The sequence below is a fragment of the Balaenoptera ricei genome, chromosome 18 (assembly GCF_028023285.1).
Source record: "Balaenoptera ricei isolate mBalRic1 chromosome 18, mBalRic1.hap2, whole genome shotgun sequence".
Lineage (NCBI taxonomy): Eukaryota > Metazoa > Chordata > Mammalia > Artiodactyla > Balaenopteridae > Balaenoptera > Balaenoptera ricei.
Window position 1 is genome coordinate 28,304,125 of NC_082656.1, and position 23,930 is coordinate 28,328,054.

Here is a 23,930-nt window from a genome sequence, read left to right on the forward strand (position 1 = left end):
ATATGATTTGAGCCCAAACCAAGGAGAAATATAGGGGAAATTATACTATGTCCTTCTAAGTTTGCTTTGTAACATCGATTGGGTTATAGAGTTGAAAACAGAGAACAGCAAAGTAACTCTTTCTGAAATAGGTATAAGGCTCCATCAGTGAATGTAAATCTGAAATTTCTGAAACAGATGAACACAGATGAACACTGATGAGGATTCCTAGGCAGTGGTGCAAAATCTTTAACACCCAAAGAATGAGTGACAGTTTTAAGTAACCTCTGGCTTTGTGAGGGTCAGCTGAGTACCTGGGATGGCTAATAGCTAGGTGGGCCATCTTTCTTGATCACAGGTATCAGGAGCAACACAGAGCCTGTCAAAGCCTTATCAAACTGGTCACTGTGACAGCATTCTGATTCATGTGAGAACAAGGCACAGAATCAGAGGACACATGAAATTTATTATTAATAAAGTTGATATCCTTAGCTCAAAACTACAGGAAATGGGGCCAGATAGTGGATGGAAACATTTTAGCAAGTTAAAGTTCATGAAGTGTAAAAATTATCATTGTGATGAGGGTGGTGTTAGAAGTGATGATGATGTTGGATGTGATAGCAATGCTAAGTATAAAAGCTTCCATTCATTGATCATATACTCAGGTCACAAACTACATTAAACATTTAAATATATTATTTCACTTAAGTTTTATGGACATCTCTTCTTCATAAGAGTTAGGGCAAACACTTGAGAAAACATCCATCTTACCAAGCCCATGTTTTAAAAATTATTCTTAATTGAATTGCAGATAAAATATTAAAATATTGGGGAAAATGTCTCTTAGCTGTAAGATTGGAATGAGGAAGGTGTATTTAGAATTACAGATTGTATTTGTCAGTTGATAATAATGAAATCATCAAGTCATCTCATGAGGATCAGAAAGTTCAGGGATAGAAGGAGAATTCCTGACTTATTCAAACCAATGCCTTTAAAAAGTACATTTTAAAGTAGTTACGTGTGGGAAAATGCTCTACGTTATGTTAGGGAAATGCAAAACAAAACAGCAATGAGATACCACCATGCATCTATTAGAAAAGCCGAGGGGAGGAGAGAAGATGGCGGAAGAGTAAGACGCGGAGATCACCTTCCTTCCCACAGATACAGTAGAAATACATCTACACGTGGAACTGCTCCTACAGAACACCCACTGAACGCTGGCAGAAAACGTCAGACCTCCCAAAAGGCAAGAAACTCCCCCCGTACTTGGGTAGGGCAAAAGAAAAAAGAAATAACAGAGACAAAAGAATAGGGATGGCACCTGCACCAGTGGGAGGGAGCTGTGAAGGAGGAAAGATTTCCACGCACTAGGAAGCCCCTTTGCGGGCAGAGACTGCGGGTGGCAGAGGGGGGAAGCTTCGGAGCCACGGAGGAGAGCGCAGCCACAGGGGTGCGGAGGGCAAAGCGGAGAGATTCCCGCACTTCCAACACGGAGGCTCGGCGCTGACCAGCACTCACCAGCCCGAGAGGCTTGTCTGCTCAGCCGCCGGGGCGGGCGGGGCTGGGAGCTGAGGCTCGGGCTTCGGTCGCAGGGAGAGGACTGGGGTTGGCGGCGTGAACACAGCCTGAAGGGGTTAGCGCACCACAGCTAGCCGGGAGGGAGTCCGGGAAAAAGTCTGCAGCAGCCGAAGAGGCAAGAGACTTTTTCTTCCCTGTTTCCTGGTGCGCGAGGAGAGGGGATTCAGAGCGCCGCCTAAACGAACTTCAGAGACGGGCGCGAGCCGCAGCTAACAGCGCGGATCCCATAGCAACAGGGCCGCAGAGGGAAAAACGGAGAGACTCCCGCACAGAGGCTCGGCGCCAAGCAGCGCTCACCAGCCCGAGAGGCTTGTCTGCTCCCCCGCCGGGGCGGGCGGCTCGGGCTTCGGTAGGATCGCAGGGAGAGGACTGGGGTTGGCGGCGTGAACACAGCCTGAAGGGGTTAGCGCACCACAGCTGGCTGGGAGGGAGACCGGGAAAAAGTCTGCAGCTGCTGAAGAGGCAAGAGACTTTTTCTTGCCTCTTTGTTTCGCGGCGCGCAAGGAGAGGGGATTCAGAGCGCCGCCTAAACGAACTCCAGAAACTGGCGCGAGCCGTGGCTATCAGCGCGGACCCCAGAGACGGGCGTGAGACGCTGGGGCTGCTGCTGCCGCCTCCAAGAAACCTGTGTGCGAGCACAGGTCACTCTCCACACCGCCCCTCCCGGGAGCCCGTGCAGCCCGCCACTGCCAGGGTCCCGTGATCCAGGGACAACATCCCCCAGGAGAACGCACTGCGCGCCTCAGGCTGCTGCAACGTCACGCCGGCCTCTGACGCCGCAGGCTCGCCCCGCCTCCTCTGTACCCCTCCCTCCCCGCGGCCTGGGTGAGCCAGAGTCCCCTAAGCAGCTGCTCCTTTAACCCCGTCCTGTCTGGGCGGGGAACAGACGCCCTCAGGCGACCTACACGCAGAGGCGGGTCCAAATCCAAAGCTGATCCCCAGGAGCTGTGCGAACAGAGAAGAGGAGGGGAAATCTGTCCCAGCAGCCTCAGAAGAAGCGGATTAAAACTCCACAAACAACTTGATGTGCCTGCATCTGTTGAATACCTGAATAGACAACAAATCATCCCAAATTCAGGAGGTGGACTTTGGGAGCAGGATATATTAATTTTTCCCCTTTTCCTTTTTTTTTTGTGAGTGTATATGTATATGCTTCTGGGGGAGATTTTGTCTGTATAGCTTTGCTTTACAATAGCTTTATATTACTTCACTATATTATAGCTTCTTTCTTTCTTTTCTTTCTTTCTTTCTTTCTTTCTTTCCTTCCTTCCTTCCTTCCTTCCTCCTTCCTTCCTTCCTTCCTTCCTTTCTTTCTTTCTTTCTTTCTATTTTTTCTCCCTTTTACTCTGAGCCGTGTGGACGAAAGGCTCTTGGTGCTTCAGCCAGGCATCAGGGCCGTACCTCGGAGGTGGGAGAGCCAACTTCAGGACACTGATCCACAAGAGACCTCCCAGCTCCACGTAATACCAAACGGCAAAAATCTCTCAGAGATCTCCATCTCAACATCAAGACCCAGCATCACTCAATGACCAGCAAGCTACAGGGCTGAACACCCTATGCCAAACAACTAGCAAGACAGGAACACAGCCTCATCCATTAGCAGAGAGGCTGCCTAAAATCATAATAAGGCCACAGACACCCCAAAATACACCACCATACGTGGACGTGCCCACCAGAAAGACAAGATCCAGCCTCATCCACCAGAGCTCAGGCACTAGTTCCCTCCACCAGGAAGCCTACACAACCCACTGAACCAACCTTAGCCACTGGGGACAGATACCAAAAACAACGGGAACTACAAACCTGCAACCTGTGATAAGGAGACCCCAAACACAGTAAGATAAGCAAAATGAGACGACAGAAAAACACACAGCAGATGAAGGAGCAGGGTCAAAACACACTAGACTTAACAAATGAAGAGGAAATAGGTAGTCTACCTGAAAAAGAATTCAGAATAATGATAGTAAGGATGATCCAAAATCTTGGAAATAGAATAGACAAAATGCAAGAAGCATTTAACAAGGACATAGAAGAACTAAAGAGGAATCAAGCAATGATGAAAAACACAATAAATGAAATTAAAAATACTCTAGATGGGATCAATAGCAGAATAACTGAGGCAGAAGAAAGGATAAGTGACCTGGAAGATAAAATGGTGGAAATAACTACTGCAGAGCAGGATAAAGAAAAAAGAATGAAAAGAACTGAGGACAGTCTCAGAGACCTCTGGGACAGCATTAAACGCACCAACATTCGAATTATAGGGGTCCCAGAAAAAGAAGAGAAAAAGAAAGGGACTGAGAAAATATTTGAAGAGATTATAGTTGAAAACTTCCCTAATATGGGAAAGGAAATAGTTAATCAAGTCCTGGAAGCACAGAGAGTCCCATACAGGATAAACCCAAGGAGAAACACGCCAAGACACATATTAATCAAACTGTCAAAAATTAAATATAAGGAAAACATATTAAAGGCAGCAAGGGAAAAAAAACAAATAACACACAAGGGAATCCCCATAAGGTTAACAGCTGATCTTTCAGCAGAAACTCTGCAAGCCAGAAGGGAGTGGCAGGATATACTTAAAGTGATGAAGGAGAAGAACCTACAACCAAGATTACTCTACCCAGCAAGGATCTCATTCAAATGTGATGGAGAAATTAAAACCTTTACAGACAAGCAAAAGCTGAGAGAGTTCAGCACTACCAAACCAGCTTTACAACAAATGCTAAAGGAACTTCTCTAGGCAAGAAACACAATAGAAGGAAAACACCTACAATAACAAACCCAAAACATTTAAGAAAATGGGAATAGGAACATACATATCGATAATTACCTTGAATGTAAATGGATTAAATGCTCCCACCAAAAGACACAGGCTGGCTGAATGGATACAAAAACAAGACCCATATATATGCTGTCTACAAGAGACCCACTTCAGACCTAGAGACACATACAGACTGAAAGTGAGGGGATGGAAAAAGATATTCCATGCAAATGGAAATCAAAAGAAAGCTGGAGTAGCAATTCTCATATCAGACAAAATAGACTTTAAAATAAAGACTATTACAAGAGACAAAGAAGGACACTATATAATGATCAAGGGATCGATCCAAGAGGAAGGTATAACAATTGTAAATATTTATGCACCCAACATAGGAGCACCTCAATACATAAGGCAAGTACTAACAGCCATAAAAGGGGAAATCGACAGCAACACAATCATAGTAGGGGACTTTAACACCCCACTTTCACCAATGGACAGATCATCCAAAATGAAAATAAATAAGGAAACACAAGCTTTAAATGATACATTAAACAAGATGGACTTAATTGATATTTATAGGACATTCCACCCAAAAACAACAGAATACACATTTTTCTCAAGTGCTCATGGAACATTCTCCAGGATAGATCATATCTTGGGTCACAAATCAAACCTTGGTAAATTTAAGAAAATTGAAATCGTATCAAGTATCTTTTCCGACCACAACGCTATGAGACTAGATATCAATTACAGGAAAAGATCTGTAAAAAATACAAACACATGGAGGCTACACAATACATTACTTAATAATGAAGTGATTACTGAAGAAATCAAAGGGGAAATCAAAAAATACCTAGAAATAAATGACAATGGAGATACGACGACCCAAAACCTATGGGACGCAGCAAAAGCAGTGCTAAGAGGGAAGTTTATAGCAATACAAGCCTACCTCAAGAAACAGGAAACATCTCGAATAAACAACCTAACCTTGCACCTAAAGCAATTAGAGAAAGAAGAACAAAAAAACCCCAAAGCCAGCAGAAGGAAAGAAATTATAAAGATCAGGTCAGAAATAAATGAAAAAGAAATGAAGGAAACAATAGCAAAAATCAATGAAACTAAAAGCTGGTTCTTTGAGAAGATAAACAAAATTGATAAACCATTAGCCAGACTCATCAAGAGAAAAAGGGAGAAGACTCAGATCAATAGAATTAGAAATGAAAAAGGAGAAATAACCACTGACACAGCAGAAATACAAAAGATCATGAGAGATTACTACAAGCAACTCTATGCCAATAAAATGGACAACCTGGAAGAAATGGACAGATTCTTAGAAATGCACAATCTGCCGAGACTGAACCAGGAAGAAATAGAAAATATGAACAGACCAATCACAAGCACTGAAATTGAAACTGTGATTAAAAACCTTCCAACAAACAAAAGCCCAGGACCAGATGGCTTCACAGGTGAATTCTATCAAACATTTAGAGAAGAGCTAACACCTATCCTTCTCAAACTCTTCCAAAATATTGCAGAGGGAGGAACACTCCCAAACTCATTCTACAAGGCCACCATCACCCTGATACCAAAACCAGACAAAGATGTCACAAAGAAAGAAAACTACAGGCCAATATCACTGATGAACATAGATGCAAAAATCCTCAACAAAATACTCGCAAACAGAATCCAACAGCACATTAAAAGGATCATACACCATGATCAAGTGGGGTTTATCCCAGGAATGCAAGGATTCTTCAATATACGCAAATCAATCAATGTGATACACCATATTAACAAATTGAAGGAGAAAAACCATATGATCATCTCAATAGATGCAGAGAAAGCTTTCGACAAAATTCAACACCCATTTATGATAAAAGCCCTGCAGAAAGTAGGCATAGAGGGAACTTTCCTCAACATAATAAAGGCCATATATGACAAACCCACAGCCAACATTGTCCTCAATGGTGAAAAACTGAAACCATTTCCACTAAGATCAGGAACAAGACAAGGTTGCCCACTCTCACCACTATTATTCAACATAGTTTTGGAAGTGTTAGCCACAGCAATCAGAGAAGACAAAGAAATAAAAGGAATCCAAATCGGAAAAGAAGAAGTAAAGCTGTCACTATTTGCAGATGACATGATACTATACATAGAGAATCCTAAAGAGGCTACCAGAGAACTCCTAGAGCTAATCAATGAATTTGGTAAAGTAGCAGGATACAAAATTAATGCACAGAAATCGCTTGCATTTCTATACACTAATGACGAAAAATCTGAAAGTGAAATTAAGAAAACACTCCCGTTTACCATTGCAACAAAAAGAATAAGATATCTAGGAATAAACCTACCTAAGGAGACAAAAGACCTGTATGCAGAAAATTATAAGACACTGATGAAAGAAATTAAAGATGATACAAATAGATGGAGAGATATACCATGTTCCTGGATTGGAAGAATCAACATTGTGAAAATGACTCTACTACCCAAAGCAATCTACAGATTCAATGCAATCCCTATCAAACTACCACTGGCATTTTTCACAGAACTAGAACAAAAAATTTCACAATTTGTATGGAAACACAAAAGACCCCGAATAGCCAAAGCAATCTTGAGAACGAAAAATGGAGCTGGGGGAATCAGGCTCCCTGACTTCAGACTATACTACAAAGCTTCAGTAATCAAGACAGTTTGGTACTGGCACAAAAACAGAAATATTGATCAATGGAACAGGATAGAAAGCCCAGAGATAAACCCACACACATATGGTCACCTTATCTTTGATAGAGGAGGCAAGCATATACAGTGGAGAAAAGACAGCCTCTTCAATAAGTGGTGCTGGGAAAACTGGACAGGTACATGTAAAAGTATGAAATTAGAACACTCCCTGACACCATGCACAAAAATAAACTCCAAATGGATTAAAGACCTAAGTGTAAGGCCAGACACTATCAAACTCTTAGAGGAAAACATAGGCAGAACACTCTATGACATACATCACAGCAAGATTCTTTTTGACCCAGCTCCCAGAGAAATGGAAATAAGAACACAAATAAACAAATGGGACCTAATGAAACTTAAAAGCTTTTGCACAGCAAAGGAAACCATAAACAAGACCAAAAGACAACCCTTAGAATGGGAGAAAATATTTGCAAATGAAGCAACTGACAAAGGATTAATCTCCAAGATTTACAAGCAGCTCATGCAGCTCAATAACAAAAAAACGAACAACCCAATCCAAAAATGGGCAGAAGACCTAAATAGACATTTCTCCAAAGAAGATATACAGATGGCCTACAGACACATGAAAGAATGCTCAACATCATTAATCATTAGAGAAATGCAAATCAAAACTACAATGAGATATCATCTCACACCGGTCAGAATGGCCATCATCAAAAAATCTAGAAACAATAAATGCTGGAGAGGGTGTGGAGGAAAGGGAACACTCTTGCACTGTTGGTGGGAATGTAAATTGATACAGCCACTATGGAGAACAGTATGGAGGTTCCTTAAAAAACTACAAATAGTACTACCATACGACCCAGCAATCCCACTACTGGGCATATACCCTGAGAAAACCATAGGTCAAAAAGTGTCATGTACCACAATGTTCATTGCAGCTCTATTTACAATAGCCAGGACCTGGAAGCAACCTAAATGTCCATCGACAGATGAATGGATAAAGAAGATGTGGCACATATATACAATGGAATATTACTCAGCCATAAAAAGAAATGAAATGGAGGTATTTGTAATGAGGTGGATGGAGTTAGAGTCTGTCATACAGAGTGAAGTAAGTCAGAAAGAGAAAAACAAATACAGTATGCTAACACATATATACGGAATCTAAGGAAAAAAAAAAAGGCCATGAAGAACCTAGTGGCAAGACGGGAATAAAGACACAGACCTACTAGAGAATGGACTTGAGGATATGGGGAGGGGGTGGGGTGAGATGTGACAGGGTAAGAGATTGTCATGGACATATATACACTACCAAATGTAAAATAGATAGCTAGTGGGAAGCAGCCGCATAGCACAGGGAGATCAGCTCGGTGCTTTGTGACCACCTAGAGGGGTGGGATGGGGAGGGTGGGAGGGAGGGAGATGCAAGAGGGAAGAGAAATGGGAACATATTGTATATGTATAACTGATTCACTTTGTTATAAAGCAGAAGCTAACACACTATTGTAAGGCAATTATACTTCAATAAAGATGTTTAAAAAAAAAAAAAAAAAAAAGAAAAGCCAAAATCTAGAACACTGACAAAACCAAATGCAGGTGAAGATGTGAAGCAACAGGAATTCTCATTTGTTGCTGGTGAGAATGAAAAATGGTACAGCCACTTTGGGAAACAGTTTGGCAGTATCTTACAAAACTAAACACTTGTGCTCGTTAATATTTATCCAAATGAGTTTAAAACTTAAGTTCACACAAAGACCTGCACACAGATATTAATATCAGCTTTCTTCATAATTACCAAAACTTGGAAACAACCTAGATATCCTTCAATAGGTGAATGGATAAGCAAGCTGTAGTACATGGAATATGACGCAGTGCTAAAAGGAAATGAACTATTAAATCATAAAAAGATATGGATGAATCTGAAATGTATATTAATAAGTGAAAAAAGCCAATCTGAAAAGGCCACATATTGTGTGATTTCAAGTAAGTGACAGAAGTAGCCACTTTTTCCAGTCTTTACTAACTAGTTTTGGGAGAGAAATACCTTCACCTGGCAGCCCTGCTAGGGATTCTGAGGCTTTCTCAGACCTCTTCTATTGACGTGCCTGCTTCCCACTTTTTGTTCTGTCTTGATTGGGAATGGTTTTTAAAATTGCGTGCCTTCTCTTGATGCTGCAAAGCCAGGCTGGATGCTGTAGGACTCCTGTTCGTTAACCCTAGGGTATTTCTGAATGTTCCAGTTTGTGTATTTTCTCCCAGTCCCACTGGCTTGGGCTGACTTTCTATGTAAGCTCAATAGTCATCTTCAAAGGATTGCACCTATTTCCCACAGAGGGCGCTCACAGGGAGCTGGCCAAAGGAGAAATGTGTGGGTGAGGCATACGGAGTATTTGGGGGTGCCTGTGGACCAGTTGGGTGTGCACAGGCTAGGTGTCCCCAGCACATCATTGGCGGGTTTCTTGTTTGAGTCTATGAAATAATAAGATCTCCATCCCTTTGATGAATTCCAAGCCTTGGCTGCTGTGCTAACTTCTCCCCACATTTCAGCCATGCAGATCACCTTAGTATTCTGGGTTGGGTGGGAAAGAAATGTTTCTCTTTGACAGCATTCCACACAGCTGGGGAAGCCAGGCATTCACTCAGTACACTTACTTTCCTCTGTTGGAAAAATCACCACCAAAAGGGTCTCTCTTGGCACTGAGCTGTGCTGTCCTGGGGGAGTGGTAATGTGAGTAAGGTGAAACTTTCTTCTTACCCTCTTCAATCCATCAATTCTTGCAGTTTTTGCTCCAGAGGTTACTGGAGCTTCTCCATTGGACTCATGGACTCTCACAAAAGTACTCTCATTCATGGGTAATTGTCAAAATTGGTGTTCTTTCAGGGGAAGACTATAGAAAACTCCTATTTCTCCCATCTTTCTGACATCACTCTCCTCTGTCAGTTTTTTTAAAAAAACATATTGTTTCTATTATGTTCATTCATTCCAAAATTTAATGTCCCTTTCCTCTATTTCAGTGTTCTTTCTTTATATTCCTTGCTATTTTTAATTGTAAAAATGAACTATCTTTATTCAAAGAATTTCTGATGTGTGGTGGCTAAGCTAGAAAACATATTAAGACACTGCGTTCTACTTGGTAGGGGGGGCAGACAATGAACACAATAATAACATGTGAAAGAGTCACATAAAACAAGGTGAAATTAGGACAAATTTAGAAAGACATAAAATTCAGATAAGGTGGTCAGAGTAAGCTTACCTGAGAAGGTGTTATTTCAGGTGAGTCCTGAATGAGAGGGAGAAAACTACCAGGCATCTAAGGATATTGGGAATGTGTTCTAGGCAGAAGAAACAGAAAGTGCAATGATTTTGAGGAGGGGATGAGCTCAGTAATCTGTAGAAACAGAAGTCCTGTGTGTAGTATCTATTGATCTCATTTTGCTCTTGTGTTTATTATAGTTTCTTATTTTTTAATTATACTGAGAAGGCAAAACAGAGGTCTACTATTAATTTCAATTCTAATAGCATGCTCTTTCTTTAAAAAATATAGTTGAACAAGATGACATCAATTTCATATTATATTTGTCATTATTCTTTTTTCCCCTGTGTCCCCCATTACTCTCAGGTATGCTATTAAAATCCAAATCATAGTTTTCTACCAGATTTTTCACTTTATGCTGTTGATGATAATGTCAAATGGAAGAATCTGGTGTGCAGATCAGTCTCAGTGTTGAATCTCTACATGTTTCCTCCCTGTGTTAGGTAAAGCTCCCATTAAAAGGGAACAGCTTGCTAAATTTAGTGTTTGGGGTATTATCTGATTCATTCATTCACTCATTTTCCCCATACCACCACTCAATTTTGTAGCATGCCTATGAACACCATCATTCAAATATAATTTGCTACTCTCTTGTGGAGAAAGCACAAGACTTGCTGTCAAGGCTGTAGGAATAATTGCTTCTCCATCAGCCTTCATTATAATTCCATATCTCTCCTATTCTGCTCTTATCAATGATCTTTTTTCAGTCTGTATCCACTTTGACCTACAACTTTTGGTAAGATTGCCCAGCATATCACATTTTTGTCTGAACTTTTCCTCCTTTAAATCTTACGGAATTGTCTTCATTTTGCTTTCCTCCTGCTCTCTGATTACTTCTTCTCTCTTTTTGTTCAGTATTTTTTATTACACCACACTACACATAGAGTGTTTCCATGGTTTCTCTTATCCATCCATTCGCCTATCTAATTTGATTCTGTCTTGGTGATTTCAACCACATCATGGCTTTATCTATCTTCTTTCTGCATATGATTCTTTTCTTCTAGAATGTAAGCTTCACCAGAGCATATATTTGTGTGTGTGTGTATGTGTGTTTTTCCACTCATATGTCCCAACAACAGTGCCTGACACAGATATAATATGTACCCAATACTTGTACTTGTTCATTGAATAACTTCTAAATGTACGTTCCCAATGAATCTCAAAGCTTAATATGAGTTATAATCACCTAAGGTATTTGTTTAAGGGGCATATTTCCAAGTCCCATACTAAAGGATTTCTGTTTATTGGTCTGATCTGCGACCAGAAATTATCATTTTTAACAGGTTCTTTGGTGACAGATGCTATTCTTGCTTTGAGAAACACTGGATTAGACATATATTTTTAAATGCTATGAAACATCTCCAGCTGAGTATACCTTTAATACTTTAACTATTTTTAAATCAACACTTTTCTTCTAAATTTTTGCTTTTCTGTTTCTAAGAATATAGTTTTCTTTACTTTTCTCCTATATTAAAAATGCCTCTAATTCTCCTCTATACTTTACATGTAAGATTTTGCCCAGGTATGTTCCTTCTATTGAGCTCTTTTTTTTTTTTTGCCTCCACTGCCATTTTACAATTTCAGGAACTTAAAGAATTTTAGAATGCTATAATTAAAAGGTGTTATTACTACATAGGAGATATCATATACTTCAAGAATTTGAAAATAAAGATTAAGATAAGTAAACATGAATTTAGAATAAGAATAAATGTAAAAATATTCAAGATGCCCTAAATAGACAGATTTGGTTTATGACCCAAAGGTTTATTTATAAACCTTTGTTTTACATTATATTGCATTTCATCACATTGTTACATTATTCCTATTTTAAATATACTTATATTATTTTTTAATATTTATATTTATTGAGAATACATCCACATAAGACAGTATTTTAAGTACTTTTGGGTTATTTGCGTTAGATTAGTAAAAAGATCATGTATTCTAGCATATTAGAGATTCGAAGGAAAGGAAAATGTATAGACACAACTATGTTAAAAGGAAGACTGTTCTAAGTTTTAAAAGTTATACAGATAAAAAATTACAGCAAGAGAGTTTTCAACTTTTGTTTTTATGTATATGTGTGTCTGTATGTGATATTACACATTTGTGAAAACAACTGTTAAATGATTAACTCAATTAGTAAAAATAATCTTCTGTTCTTGATGGAATAATGCCTGCCTATGACTATATCACATAAAACATTTAGTTTTTATTGAAAATTTTAAACACAAATTTCTTCTTTAATGTATCTCTCTAGAGACTGAAAAAATTCTCTTCAATCTAAACAAAAAGCTTTGTATATAATGAACCCGAATGTATGTTAAATGGAAAATATGTTACAGAGAATCCATCAGTATGAACTGAAAAGTAGTATATATTTATAGAACAATAAAAAGATAAATTAAGAAATCATTTTAGTTCTCTTTGAAGACTACTTCTATTATGAATAGCAATATTTTCAGCTTAATTATGAAAAATGTTCAGTATGTAAATATTTTTATTTAGTTTGATTCTTACTCTAAAGCAACAGATGCATAAATGAAGTATAATAGTAAAATTCAAATTTTATATGATTTTAACAATGATTAATTGTTTTATTTTTCTGTTATACTAAGTCCATTTGTCAGTTCTACCCTTAAAATGTAGAGGAATATCAGTATATAATGGATTTAATAAAAAATCACTTTGAAACTGTCACAGAGTAATGTTTTTAAAAATATGTGATTATGATTTCTTTTTCTCTTTTTTTCTGCATTTCTTTTTTCAGGAATCATTTCCTTTCTGGACATCTTAAGACATCTGTCTGTCACATTGGGGATGTGAGAAGTGGAAATTTTCAATGAGATAGGCATAGCAGAAGTGAAATAAGGCATTCATATTTTGATGACATTTTAATTTTTACATTGAGGCCATAGTTTTAAACTATGGCCTCAATGTAAAAATTGAAGTCATAGTTTCAATTCCAAGTCTGGTGTACTTGATCGTATAATTTTTAAAATAGCTTATATAATGTCTTTTCTTCTACATTTGTGGAAAAATAAACAATAGACATGGCATTTAAAAACAGTGCAACTTTACAGTTTCGAAGTCCTGCTTTGTTAGTCTGTCTTTGTGACATAATGTTCTATTGTTTATGATGCTGCCAGGTTTTCCAATCACTAAAAAGTTCTGGCTTTAACATTAGTTCAGCAGAAATAGACAAAATATTCCAGTGAAAGTTCATATCACAGACTATGCAAAATACCTGTCCTTTCTGATCCAGCCTATTACGAAATGTTTTAGGAAAACAGAAATAGGATAGGATCACGTTGAGACATGTTGCAGTCCTCTCATTCTGCTTACTTCTGAGAGAAGTGGTTAAAAAACTGAGCGTGATTCTAGGAAAAATAGTGTAAGGTCTTAGGAAATGTATAAAAATCAATCAGGGATAAGAATAAATTCAGTAGAAGAGAATATTTAGGGCATGGATTTACCTCTAGCTGGCAACTCTTGGTTCCTGGGTTCAGATCACACTCAAGATGGACTTTCCATTGTGGGTAGGAATTTTACTCTATAATTTTGTGGCATAAGACGTCTCCCTTTCCTTTCTGATATTGGGACAAGTACAGCAAGCGCTAATATGACAGGCTGCTTTCTTAACAGTTCACCATGTTCATATTGTAAAAAATTCAGAAATCTGGCTATGTCACTTTGTTGCTTAGAACTCATGAGTGGTTCTGTATTACCTTCAGGATAGATTTCAGCTCCCTTTTCCTGGACATGAAACTTAATGATGGTCTGTCCACTTCCCCTCCCACCACATTCTGGCACCTGTTTAATCATTCCAAACATTGAAGTTTGCTACCCTCATGCCTCTCCAGGTTGTGCCTCTATTTCCCAATTTTGCTAATTTTGTTCTCTTCTTCTGGAATACCTTTCTCCTCCTCTTTGCTTGGCTAATTTCCTTTCAACCTTCAAAAAACTCAAGCACCGTCTCTTCCAGGGAGCCTTCCCTAAGTTCCCAAGTTGGTTGAAAAAGGCTTCCCATCCTTTTGCTCCCCAAACCAATTCAATCCCTAAACAACACCAAAATTGCTTTTGCATGACCAAAATAGCTTCATTAGAGCAGAGTAGATTTACATTTCTTAGTATGGGAAAACAACAAGGTAGGTTAGGTTCATATAAAAATAATGTGGGCTCTGTAAAGTCCCAGGACACCCAAATGTGTTCTAGTTCGGACATGAAAGGAGAGCCCACCCACGTCTAGCTGGTGTTGGTAACAATCCGATGTGGTACGTAGCAAAAAACTGTAATCCAGAACTGCCACATGCCCTCAAGAAGTTTATGTGACAGTTGTCTGAACCTGAATTCGAATCTTTCCAGCGGGTATCGAAGTTGCTAAGTGGTCACAGAATTCAGGGCAAGCCAGTTGTGTATAGGAAAATGTGATGTACATCCAAGGTGTAGGAAACTCCAACAATAGCTGAAGTGGAGTCTCAGGGAAAATCATTAGGCCTAACTGAGTTGGGAGAGAGTAGAGCCAAGGTAAAAACATCCATCCAGTACCTCTAAACCATCAAGTTCTGAAGAAGGAGCAGTAGCAGGTGGAAAAGGACTATTGCTATAGAGACCAGAGGAGTTGAAGGACAATACTAACATCTAATGTGGATCTAAAATGGGAGGTCACCTCTTTGCCAAACCCTGGAGGTTGTTCAAGCCCTCCTTCCACATACATCACTATGTCAGGAAGAAAGAGAAAGGGGAGGATGTTGGAAAGCCTGGATATTTAAACTAATGAGGCTAAATTACTCAAGGAGAATAGATTATTGAACTGAACTGTGATTACTAGATTGATCTCTATTTAGTATTTTATTTCGATACTAATAAGTAAGATGAGGGCCTCAAAAGGACTACAATTGATTATGGAAAACAATATGTCACATTTTCTTTGTACTTTTGGATGTAGGATCTGTACAGGATTTAGATGCTGGTGTATAGAAAATCCTTAATGGATATGTGTGTATTTCTCTTATGAATTTATGTCACTTGGAAAGGATTGAACACTTCATATGTAGTGTGAGTATCTTTTCCTAGATGAAAATATAAACTAGAATTAAAAACCTACATATGTCTAAATTCAAACACTGAAAACAAGAAAAATGTTAATTTGTATTTATGTATTGAAAAGCTCTTTCATTTTATTTAAAACGTACTCACACTCCATACCTCAAAATTATTAACTCTGTTATTCTTAAAAGATGTCACTATTTTTGTTTGTTTGTTTGTTTGCTTTTTGGCTGTGTTGGGTCTTCACCTCTGTGTGAGGGGTTTCCCCAGCTGTGGCTAGTGGGAGCCACTCTTCATCGCGGTGCGCGTGCCTCTGACTATCGCGGCCTCTCCTGTTGCGGAGCACAGGCTCCAGACGTGCAGGCTCAGCAGTTGTGGCACACGGGCCTAGTTGCTCCGCGGCATGCGGGATCCTCCCAGACCAGGGCTCGAACCCATGTCCCCTGCATTGGCAGGCAGACTCTCAACCACAGTGCCACCAGGGAAGCCCCCTGTTTGTTTGTTTTTTTATTTTATTTATTTATTTTTTAACAACTTTATTGGAATATAATTGCTTTACAATAGTGTGTTAGTTTCTGCTTTATAACAAAGTGAATCAGTTATACATATACATATGCTCTCATATCTCTTCCCTCTTGCATCTCCCACCCTCCCATCCTCCCTATCTCACCCCTCTAGGTGGTCACAAAGCATGGAGCTGATCTCCCTGTGCTATGCGGCTGCTTCCCACTAGCTATCTGTTTTACGTTTGGTAGTGTATATATGTCAATGCCAATCTCTCACTTTGTCATATCTTACCCTTCCCCCTCCCCATATCCTCAAGTCCATTCTCTAGTAGGTCTGTGTCTTTGTTGCCATCTTGCCACTAGGTACTTCAAGACCTTTTTTTTCTTTTTTTTTTTTAGATTCCATATATATGTGTTAGCATACTGTATTTGTTTTTCTCTTTCTGACCTACTTCACTCTGTATGACAGACTCTAACTCCATCCACCTCACTACAAATAACTCCATTTCGTTTCTTTTTATGGCTGAGTAATATTCCATTGTATATATGTGCCACTTCTTCTTTATCCATTCATCTGATAATGGACACTTAGGTTGTTTCCATGTCCTGGCTATTGTAAATAGAGCTGCAGTGAACATTGTGGTACATGACTCTTTTTGAATGATGGTTTTCTCAGGGTATATGCCCAGTAGTGGGATTGCTGGGTCATATGGTAGTTCTATTTTTAGTTTTTTAAGGAACCACCATACTGTTCTCCATAGTGGCTGTATCAATTTACATTCCCACCAACAGTGCAAGAGGGTTCCCTTTTCTCCACACCCTCTCCAGGATTTATCATTTGTAGATTTTTTGATGATGGCCATTCTGACCGGTGTGAGATGATATCGCATTGTAGTTTTGATTTGCATTTCTCTACTCATTAATGATGTTGAGCATTCTTTCATGTGTTTGTTGGCAATCTGTATATCTTCTTCGGAGAAATGTCTATTTAGGTCTTCTGCCCATTTTTGGATTGGGTTGTTTGTTTTTTTGTTATTGAGCTGCATGAGCTGCTTGTAAATATTGGAGATTAATCCTTTGTCAGTTGCTTCATTTGCAAATATTTCCTCCCATTCTGAGGGTTGTCTTTTGGTCTTGTTTATGGTATCCTTTGCTGTGCCAAAGCTTTTATGTTTCATTAGGTCCCATTTGTTTATTTGTGTTTTTATTTCCATTTTTCTTGGAGTTGGGTCAAAAAGGATCTTGCTGTGATTTATGTCATAGAGTGTTCTGCCTATGTTTTCCTCTAGGAGTTTGAGAGTGTCTGGCCTTACATTTAGGACTTTAATCCATTTTGAGTTTATTTTTGTGTATGGTGTTAGGGAGTATTTTAATTTCATACTTTTACATGTACCTGTGCAGTTTTCCCAGCACCACTTATTGAAGAGGCTGTCTTTTCCCCACTGTATATGCTTGCCTCCTTTATCAAAGATAAGTTGAACATATGTGTGTGGGTTTATCTCTGGGCTTTCTATCCTGTTCCATTGACCTGTGTTTCTTTTTTTTTGCCAGTACCATACTGTCTTGATTACTGTAGCTTTGTAGTATAGTCTGAAGTCAGGGAGCCTGATTCCTCCAGCTCCGTTTTTCGTTCTCAAGATTGCTTTGGCTGTTTGGGGTCTTTTGTCTTTCCATACAAATTGTGAAATTTTTTGTTCTAGTTCTGTGAAAAATGCCAGTGGTAGTTTGATTGGGATTGCATTGAATCTGTAGATTGCTTTGGGTAGTAGAGTCATTTTCACAATGTTGATTCTTCCAATCCAGGAACATGGTATATCTCTCCATCTATTTGTATCATCTTTAATTTCTTTCATCAGTGTCTTATAATTTTCTGCATACAGGTCTTTTCTCACCTTAGGTAGGTTTATTCCTAGATATTTTATTCTTTTAGTTGCAATGGTAAATGGGAGTGTTTTCGTAATTTCACTTTCAGATTTTTCATCATTAGTGTATAGGAATGCAAGGGATTTCCAAGCATTAATTTTGTATCCTGCTACTTTAGCAAATTCATTGATTATCTCTAGTAGTTTTCTGGTAGCATCTTTAGGATTCTCTATGTATAGTATCATGTCATCTGCAAACAGTGACAGCTTTACTTCTTCTTTTCTGATTTGGATTCCTTTTATTTCTTTTTCTTCTCTGATTGCTGTGGCTAACACTTCCAAAACTATGTTGAATAATAGTGGTGAGAGTGGGCAACCTTGTCTTGTTCCTGATCTTAGTGGAAATGGTTTCAGCTTTTCACCATTGAGGACAATGTTGGCTGTGGGTTTGTCATATATGGCCTTTATTATGTTGAGGAAGGCTCCCTCTATGCCTACTTCCTGCAGGACTTTTATCATAAATGGGTGTTGAATTTTGTCGAAAGCTTTCTCTGCATCTATTGAGATGATCATATGGTTTTTCTCCTTCAATTTGTTGATATGGTGTATCACGTTGATTGATTTGCATATATTGAAGAATCCTGGCATTCCTGGAATAAACCCCACTTGATCATGCTGTATGATCCTTATAATGTGCTGCTGGATTCTGTTTGCTAATATTTTGTTGAGGATTTTTGCATCTATGTTCATCAGTGATATTGGCCTGTAGTTTTCTTTCTTTGTGACATCTTTGTCTGGTTTTGGTATCAGGGTGATGGTGGCCTCATAGAATGAGTTGGGGAGTGTTCCTCCCTCTGCAATATTTTGGAAGAGTTTGAGACGGATAGGTGTTAGCTCTTCTCTAAATGTTTGATAGAATTTGCCTTTGAAGCCATCTGGTCCTGGGCTTTTGTTTGTTGGAAGATTTTTAATCACAGTTTCAATTTCACTGCTTGTGATTGTTCTGTTCATATTTTCTATTTCTTCCTGGTTCAGTCTCAGCAGGTTGTGAATTTCTAAGAATTTGTCCATTTCTTCCAGGTTGTCCATTTTATTGGCATAGAGTTGCTTGTAGTAATCTCTCATGATCTTTTGTATTTCTGCAGTGTCAGTGGTTACTTCTCCTTTTTCATTTCTAATTCTATTGATTTGAGTCTTCTCCCTTTTTTTCTTGATGAGTCTGGCTAATAGTTTATCAATTTTGTTTATTTTCTCAAATAACCAGCTTTTAGTTTTATTGATCTTTGCTATTGTTTCCTTCATTTTTTTTTTCATTTATTTCTGATCTGATCATTATGATTTCTTTTCTTCTGCCAACTTTGTGGTTTTTTTGTTCTTCTTTCTCTAATTGCTTTAGGTGCAAGGTTAGGTTGTTTATTCAAGAAGTTTCCTGTTTCTTGAGGTAGGCTTGTATTGCTATAAACTTCCTTCTTAGAACTGCTTTTGCTGTATCCCATAGGTTTTGGGTTGTCGTGTGTCCATTGTCATTTGTTTCTAGGTATTTTTGATTTCCCCTTTGATTTCTTCAATAATCACTTCGTTGTTAAGTAGTGTATTGTGTAGCTTCCATGTGTTTGTATTTTTTACAGATCTTTTCCTGTAATTGATATCTAGTCTCATAGCGTTGTGGTTGGAAAAGATACTTGATATGATTTCAATTTTCTTAAATTTACCAAGGCTTGATTTGTGACCCAAGATAATATCTATCCTGGAGAATGTTCCATGAGCACTTGAAAAAATGTGTATTCTGTTGTTATTGGGTGAAATGTCCTATAAATATCAATTAAGTTCATCTTGTTTAATGTATCATTTAAAGCTTGTGTTTCCTTATTTATTTTCATTTTAGATAATCAGTCCATTGGTGAAAGTGGGGTGTTAAAGTCCCCTACTATGATTGTGTTACTGTCAATTTCCCCTTTTATGGCTGTTAGTATTTGCCTTAGGTATTGATGTGCTCCTGTGTTGGGTGCATAAATATTTACAATTGTTATACCTTCTTCTTGAATCGATCCCTTGATCATTATATAGTGTCCTTCTTTGTATCTTTTAATAGTCTTTATTTTAAAGTCTACTTTTTCTGATATGAGAACTGCTACTCCAGCTTTCTTTTGATTTCCATTTGCATGGAATATCTTTCTCCATCCCCTCACTTTCAGTCTGTATGTGTCCCTAGGTCTGAAGTGGCTCTCTTGTAGACAGCATATATACGGTCTTGTTTTTGTATCCATTCAGCCAGTCTGTGTCTTTTGGTGGGAGCATTTAATCCATTTACATTTAAGGTAATTATTGATATGTATGTTCCTATTCCCCTTTTCTTAAATGTTTTGGGTTTGTTATTGTAAGTGTTTTCCTTCTCTTGTGTTTCTTGCCTAGAGAAGTTCCTTTAGCATTTGTTGTAAAGCTGGTTTGGTGGTGCTGAACTCTCTCAGCTTTTGCTTGTCTGTAAAGGTTTTAATTTCTCCATCAAATCTGAATGATATCCTTGCTGGGTAGAGTAATCTTGGTGGTAGGTTTTTCTCCTTCATCACTTTAAATATGTCCTGCCGCTCCCTTCTGGCTTGCAGAGTTTCTGCTGAAAGATCAACTGTTAACCTTATGGGGATTCCCTTGTGTGTTTTTTGTTGTTTTTCCCTTGCTGCTTTTAATATGTTTTCTTTATATTTAATTTTTGATAGTTTGATTAATATGTGTCTTGGTGTGTTTCTCTTTGGATCTATCCTGTATGGGACTCTCTGTGCTTCCAGGACTTGATTAACTATTTCCTTTCCCATATTAGGGAAGTTTTCAACTATAATCTCTTCAAATATTTTCTCAGTCCCTTTCTTTTTCTCTTCCTCTTTTGGGACCCCTATAACTCGAATGTTGGTGCATTTAATGTTGTCTCAGAGGTCTCTGAGACTTTCCTCAGTTCTTTTCATTCTCTTTTCTTTATTCTGCTCTGCAGTAGTTATTTCCACTATTTTATCTTCCAGGTCACTTACCCATTCTTCTGCCTCAATTATTCTGCTATTGTTCCCTTCTAGAGTATTTTTAATTTCATTTATTGTGTTTTTCATCGTTGCTTGGTTCCTCTTTAATTCTTCTACATCCTTGTTAAATGTTTCTTGCATTTTGTCTATTCTATTTCCAAGATTTTGGATCATCTTTACTATCATTATTCTGAATTCTTTTTCAGGTAGACTGCCTATTTCCTCTTCATTTGTTAGGTCTGGTGTGTTTTTACCTTGCTCCTTCATCTGCTGTGTGTTTTTCTGTCTTCTCATCTTGCTTATCTTACTGTGTTTGGGTTCTCCTTTTCGCAGGCTGCAGGTTCATAGTTCCTGTTGTTTTAGGTATCTGTCTCCAGTGGCTAAGGTTGGTTCAGTGGGTTGTGTAGGCTTCCTGGTGGAGGGAACTAGTGCCTGTGTTCTGGTGGATGAGGCTGTATCTTGTCATTCTGGTGTGCACGTCCACGTCTGGTGGTGTGTTTTGGGGTTTCTGTGGCCTTATGATTTTAGGCAGCCTCTCTGCTAATGGATGGGGCTGTGTTCCTGTCTTGCAAGTTGTTTGGCATAGGGTGTCCAGCACTATAGCTTGTTGGTCATTGAGTGAAGCTGGGTCTTGGTGTTGAGATGGAGATCTCTGGGAGATTTTCGTTGTTTGGTATTACGTGGTGTTGGGAGGTCTCTTTTTGACCAATGTCCTGAAGTTGGCTCTCCCACCGCAGAGGCACAGCTCTGATGCCTGGCTGGAGCACCAAGAGCCTTTCATCCACATGACTCAGAATAAAAGGGAGAAAAAATAGAAACAAAAAAAGAGAGAGGATAAAATAAAATAAAGTCAGATAAAATAAGATAAAGTTATTAAAATAAAAAAGAGTTATTAAGAAAAAAATTTTTTAAGTAAAAAAAAACCAAAAAACGGACGGACAGAACCATAGGACAAATGGTGAAAGTAAATCTATACAGATAAAATCTCATACAGAAGCATACACATACACACTCACAAGAAGAGGAAAAGGGGAAAAAATAATATATCTTCCTCCGAAAGTCCACCTCCTCAATTTGGGATGATTCGTTGTCTATTCAGGTATTCCACAGATGCAGGTACATCAAGTTGTTTGTGGAGCTTTAATCCACTGCTTCTGGGGCTGCTGGGAGAGATTTCCCTTTCTCTTCTTTGTTCGCACAGCTCCCGGGGGTCAGCTTTGGATTTGACCCTGCCTCTGTGTGTAGCTTGCCTGAGGGTGTCTGTTCTTCGCTTAGACAGGACGGGGTTAAAGGAGCAGCTGCTGCAGGGGCTCTGGCTCACTCAGGCCGGGGGGTGGGAAGGGTTCGGATGTGGGGCGAGCCTGCGACGGCAGAGGCCGTTGTGACGTTGCACCAGCCTGAGGCGCACCATGCGTTCTCCCGGGGAAGTTGTCCCTGGATCACGGGACCCTGGCAGTGGCGGGCTGCACAGGCTCCTCGGAGAGGAGGTGTGGACAGTGACTTGTGCTTGCACACAGGCTTCTTGGTGGCGGCAGCAGCAGCCTTAGCATTTCATGCCCGTCTCTGGGGTCCGCGCTGATAACCGTGGCTCGCGCCCGTCTCTGGCACTCATTTAGGCGGTGCTCTGAATCCCCTCTCCTCGTGCACCAGGAATCAAAGAGACAAGAAAAAGTCTCTTGCCTGTTCGGCAGCTCCAGACCTTTTCCTGGACTCCCTCCCGGCTAGCTGTGGTGTGCTAACCCCTTCAGGCTGTGTTCACGCCGCCAACCCGGTCCGCTCCCTGGGATCTGACCTCCGAAGCCCGAGCCTCAGCTCCCAGCCCCCACCCAACCCGGCGGGTGAGCAGACAAGCCTCTCGGGCTGATGAGTGCTTGTCAGCACCGATCCTCTGTGCAGGAATCTCTCCGCTTTGCCCTCCACACCCCTGTGGCTGCGCTCTCCTCCGTGGCTCCGAAGCTTCCCCCCTCTGCCACTCGCAGTCTCCACTTGCGAAGGGGCTTCCTAGTGTGTGGAAACCTTTCCTCCTTCACAGCTCCCTCCCACTGGTGCAGGTCCCGTCCCTATTCTTTTGTCTCTGTTGTTTCTTTTTTCTTTTGCCCTACCCAGGTACTTGGGGAGTTTCTTGCTTTTTGGGAGGTCTGACGTCTTCTGCCAGCATTCAGTGGGTGTTCTATAGCAGCAGTTCCACGTGTAGATATATTTCTGATGTATCTGTGGGGAGGAAGGTGATCTCCGTGTCTTACTCTTCCGCCATCTTCTCCTCTCCCCCTCAGATGTCACTATTAACAAAGTAATGCATTTTACAATTAAAGATACATTTTATAATAATTTTGTTTTTCTGTAATGCTTTATTATTTATTTCACAAAATCTCTTGTTTTTCTTTTATTCATCTTTATCTTTGAATAAAATATTTTAATATTATATATAAAATAAACTGAAGACTATATAAATATAATGTTCTAGAAAAAAATTCTTTACAGTATATATTTAGGTTTTACATTACATTGGGGCATAAATGATTTATATTACTTAGAATTCATTATCTCTTGAAGTTGTAGTTTTCTATATTTTACTTGAGATAAGTATTGCAGTATTTAACATGATCTCTCATTTTAGTGAATACTCAAATACCTTTTATAGTATTTCCTTTTTCTGTTTATTCTTTATAAACTAAAAAGTAAAAGTGTATCTTGTTATTATGAAATTATTAATCAATAACAAAAGAGACATTTTAATAAAGTTTCATTCTTTGGAATAAAATGCTCAATTTTCCATCTTATCTATTAATTTTTAAAATTCATTCATTCATTCATTTATTTTTGGTTGCGTTGGGTCTTTGTTGCTGTGTGCAGGCTTTCTCTAGTTGCGTTGAGCACGGGCTGCTCTTCATTGTGGTGCGTGAGCTTCTCAATGAATTGGCGTCTCTTGTTGTGGAGCATGGGCTCTAGGTGTGCATTCTCAGTAGTTGTGACTTGTGGTCTCTAGAGCACAGGCTCAGTAGCTGTGGCTCACGGGCTTAGTTGCTCTATGGCATGTGGGATCTTCCCAGACCAGGGATTGAACTGTGTCCCCTGCATTGGCAGGTGGATTCTTAACCACTGTGCCACCAGGGTAGTCCATCTTATCTTAATGATCTTTAAGTCATAGAGAAAATAGGCATTGAAGAGCTAATTATTAGAAT